Source organism: Bos indicus, chromosome 26 (genome assembly GCF_029378745.1).
Source record: "Bos indicus isolate NIAB-ARS_2022 breed Sahiwal x Tharparkar chromosome 26, NIAB-ARS_B.indTharparkar_mat_pri_1.0, whole genome shotgun sequence".
NCBI classification, from domain to species: Eukaryota; Metazoa; Chordata; class Mammalia; order Artiodactyla; family Bovidae; genus Bos; species Bos indicus.
Window position 1 is genome coordinate 51,503,983 of NC_091785.1, and position 5,067 is coordinate 51,509,049.

General features: G+C 38.1%; 1 pseudogene; it reads left to right on the forward strand.

Moving 5' to 3' along the window:
* The first annotated feature begins 2,041 nt into the window (after positions 1–2,041).
* On the forward strand, positions 2,042–3,389 carry LOC139179927 (olfactory receptor 5M9-like; annotated as a pseudogene).
* The last annotated feature ends 1,678 nt before the right edge of the window (positions 3,390–5,067 follow it).

Consider the following 5,067-nt stretch of genomic DNA (forward strand, 5'->3'; position numbering starts at 1 on the left):
CTATCTCCCAGTCAAAATCAGTAACTCTCATCTGGCTTAGTTTATCCACACTTAGAAACCAGAAGATCTATGATCATGAAAATATAGGGTACAGGTGAACCCAGACCAGAACTGAAATATCAGTGACTATGTTATGTGCCCAAATCATTTTCTCTATGGTGTATTTAATTCCCATATGAATAATTTCAGGGGTAGGAAGAGTGTTTACAGAGATTAATCAACTTCCAAATTGTGAGTTGCTACTAGTTGGAGGGAGGCATGATACAATCATAGAGTTTATACACTTTTTAAAATAGTTCCTCTTCTAACTTTTTGTATTTTCATTTTCTTTTTCCTCAATATTTTTACATAACTGGCTACTTGCCCGTAACTGAAAAGTCACATCCTCAGAGAGATCTTTGACCACTCTGTGTGCAGCCTGCCTCTTCTTATTTCTGTGTTTATCAGCATGCTCCGTTTCCGTCTCATAGTAGTTCCATTCCCTAAATTGTCTCATTTCTGTATTTTTTATTCACTCCTTTTCAAAAAGAATCAATTATAATGCAAACCAAAATCTTGTGTAGCTTGTTCAATTTCATACTGCAAAACTTAGACTACTTCTAGATATAATATAATAAAAATATAATATAGCAAATATATTTGACATAACATTGGTTTTGATGTTTGTAAATGAATTATTATAAGCAAATATAACTACAGACCATTTTATGTCATAATATTCCCTTGAAGCAATGTTATTATGGGGATCTTAAATTCCCAAGATGATGTTAATCCTACAGATGCATCCCTAAGTACTCAGAGCAGTTTACTTCTCAGAAGACTTATCTGGGGAAGTGTATTAAACAGAGAAAACATTCGTTGTGGACATTTTAATTGTAATGACATTGAATTTGAAAATAATTAGACATGTAATGGATTGTTGCTGAAAAGCAGTAGAATCTTAAATAAGACAATAATTTTAAAAGCATGGCACCTGAATTTTATATGTATATAGAATTTGTATATTGATATAATTTTGATATGGTGATTGAACCACTCGCGGTTTACTTTACTGAGATAACTGTTAAACTGATACAGTCTGTGTTGTTAAATACTGCTTACCTCATCCTGCAAGCAGCAGTAATCAAACAAGTGAAATATATAGCTAAATAAAATAAAACATGATGAGGATTTTCATAAGTTGAAAGCTTTTTATATCATATGCTGGCATAGTGTATAAAAGTATGTCAATGGCTAGATTGTAAGACCAAGCTTTAAGACAATCATCCCGTAAAATTGCGTAGATAAGAAGATATCTTCTGAACTTCCCTGGTGACTCAGTGGATAAGAATATGCCTACCAATGTAGGGGACATAAGTTCGATCCCTGGTTGGAGGAAGCCTCCACGTGCCATGGAGCAACTAAGCCCGAGAGCCACGACTACTGAGCCTGTGCTCTAGAACCTGTGAGCCACGACCATTGAAGCTGCTCACCTAGAGTCAGTGCGCCACAACAGGAGAAGCCACTGCAGTGAGAAGCCCACACACCCAACCAAGAGGAGCCAAGCGCAGACAAAAATAAATAAATACATTTAAAAAAAAGGATATCTTCCAAGTCATAGGGAAATGAGCAGGTTAATATTACATGTGCATTTGTATTAATATAGACAATGACAGGCAACCATCATACACAAAAATAGTATTCAATGGCATTTCAATGATTCACTCTTATTACTTCCCTGGTCAGCACAAAGTGGTTGTCTGACCTTATTGAATATTTACATTTATGAGTCTCAAGTCATTTCCTATAAGACAATATGCTGAAATGGATTTGGTCATTCTCTGATGACTCTCAGTCTAGCTTTACTTCTGTTAGCACTCTATGATGTTAGCATCATTGAAATAATTTAGCAAAAATAAGTGTCTAATACTAGTAGTATATGAATGTAATTGTCCGTTTTAAAGTTAAGAAACTAATAAATATTGTAATAATTACCTATAAGTCCTATTAAAGGACATAAATGTGATTATATACTCATATTAAACTTTGTGCAAAGTCTACATTGATTTTTATATTATTTGAACTAGAATACTGATAAACATGACTCAAAATTTTCAAGAATAAAATAAATCCATTTGTTGCTTTTAGTTTGTCCATAGGCACTGCAGACTGGGTCTAAGTGAAGGCAATGCCAAATTTCACAGATGTGACAGAATTTGTTCTTCTGGGGTTGACCAGTCGTCAGGAGCTTCAGGGTCTCTTTTTTGTGGTGTTTCTAGTAGTTTACATGATCACTCTGATAGGGAACACTGGTATCATTATTTTGATCAGCATCAGCCTCCAGCTTCAGAGCTCCATGTACTTTTTCTTGAGTCCTTTGTCTTTTGTGGATGTGTGGTTCTCTTCCATTGTCACTCTGAAGATGCTGGAAAACTTACTATCAGACAAAACCCATTTCCTGTGTGGGGTGTTTGGTGCAGTGTTACTTCTTCAGAGCCCTTGTCCACGTGGAAGTATATATCTTGGCTGTGATGGCCTTTGATTGCTACATGACCATCTGCAACCCTCTGCTTTATGGCAGTAAAATGTCCAGGAGTGTCTGTGCTCATCTCATCTCTGTGACACACATCTATGGATTCTCTGTTAGCCAAATCTGCACACTCTGGACATATGGCCTGTACTTCTGTGGAAACTTTGAAATCAACCACTTCTATTGTGCTGACCCTCCTCTTATCAAGACTGCCTGTGGAGGGGTCCACGTTAAAGAATGCACCATGATTGTTATTGCTGGGATTAATTTCACATATTCCCTCTCAGTGGTTCTCGTTTCCTATACCCTCATCATAGCGGCCGTGCTGCACATGTGCTCTGCCGATGGCAGGAGGAAGGCATTCTCCACGTGTGGGTCCCACCTGACAGCTGTTACCATGTTTTATGGGGCTCTCCTCTTCATGTATCTCAGGAGGCCTACTGAAGAGTCTGTGGAGCAGGGGAAGATGGTGGCTGTGTTTTACCCCACAGTGATTCCCATGCTGAATCCCATGATCTAGAGTTTGAGGAACGAAGATGTGAAAGAGGCGGTCAACAATGCAATCGTCAAGGCAAGCTTGAAGCAGTGCACCTGCAGTGCATAATTCCATGTATGCCACTTCCTGTTATAAATGTCCAGGCATATAAATAACCCTGTTTAAAATAAACTGTATACAGGCAACACTTAAATATACTAAGAGGTCCAGTCTAACACAGTGATGGTTTACCCCGTGAACGGACTCTCAGGACTAAGCCTCCTTTATCTACATATGCAAACATACTAACCCTGACCTATTACTGTTAGTCACAGTGTATGTAAAACTGTGCTAAGTGTAGTCATCGGATAACTCATAAACACATTTGGATAAGCACACGTTAATTTGGAGGTATTTTTGTAAGAGTTGAATATGCTTTCTTAGGATATTTTCTATATATAATTGCTTTTCACTTGTTTTAAAGTAATATGTAATTTCATGAGAAAAAATTAAGACTTCATCACTTTTCCATGAATGTAAAAGTTGGTGGATCCTCATGTATCAAAAAAGCTTTCAATAACATTCATACATGCATGGACTTTTGAAAACAAAAATGTTTTCAGAATCTTCAGCTAGTGTCATGAATCAATCAGAAGGTTAACTCTCAGTATATATTGCTCTATAATTAACACTATTTGTGTTTCAAACCATCTGTTGGCTCACTGTAATTCTACTCTTTGGTTTGGATTTTGGCTAGTTGTTTTTCTCTTCATTAATTTAAATAGGTGAAAAATTTATGAGTAAAGCCTATCATGTCCTTCTCATAGTTTAAAAAGATGAAGCAATATGGATTTTTGTCATTTAAAATCTAACTTTTGATCAGAAGAATGTCCTGTTAAACATTTGATTGCTATGATGAAGGTATTGTTTGATTCCAAATTCTTGTCACTAACATTACATTCTTAGATCTGTATTTAGCTGCTTAAGTCAAGCTTTTAATAACTAGAGTGCATCAACTAGGTAAGAATCTGTGTAAAACTAAATGTCATTGCACTGCTGCTGCTGCTAAGTCGCTCCAGTAGTGTCCGACTCTGTGCGACCCCATAGGCGGCAGCCCACCAGGCTTCCCCGTCCCTGGGATTCTCCAGGCAAGAACACTGGAGCGGGTTGCCATGTCCTTCTCCAGTGCATGAAAGTGAAAAGTGAAAGTGAAGTCGCTCAGTCGTGTCCGACTCTTAGCGACCCCATGGACTGCAGCCCACCAGGCTCCTCCATCCATGGGATCAGCACAGCTCAAACTGGTATCCATTGGGATCTGATTACACGTTTACAATTCAATTTATGTTGATTGGTGTCCACTTAATCTACCTTCATTCTTAATATAAGTGGAATACACTTTTTGTCCTTGTTGACTCTTGCTAATAATACCAGCATAAAAGCAAATCAGAAGTAGAAGTAATTTCTCATGAATGAGTTTATTCTTACGCTACGCTAAGTCACTTCAGTCGTGTCCAACTCTGTGTGACCCCATAGACGATAGCCTACCAGGCTCCCCCGACCCTGGGATTCTCCAGGCAAGAACACTGGAGTGGGTTGCCATTTCCTTCTCCAATGCATGAAAGTGAAAAGTCAAAGTGAAGTCACTCAGTCGTGTCCGACTCTTAGCGACCCCATGGACTGTAGCCTACCAGGGTCCTTCGTCCATAGGATTTTCCAGGCAAGAGTACTGGAGTGGGGTGCCATTGCCTTCTCCGGAGTTTATTCTTGTTTAGGGGCTAATCCAATTAAAAGGGGTACACAATTGAACATGTGTAGAAAGATTCTGAGAAGTAACATTTACTTGTGGTAGTATCACTGGAAAGATGGATTCATTTAAGCACAGAAAGTACTGTTACTCAGGCTAATTTACTAATTGCCCACAAGCCACATTCCCTAAGATTGGTTCTGAGAAAAAGCAGATGGTGGGAGGAGAGTTCTTTTTCATAACTTTAGGTTCTAAGCAGGAAGAAAGAGTACTATTTGATTAGTGTTGGAAACTACATTAACAGAGTTTTTTTTTTTTTAATGTTTTCAAATCACCCAA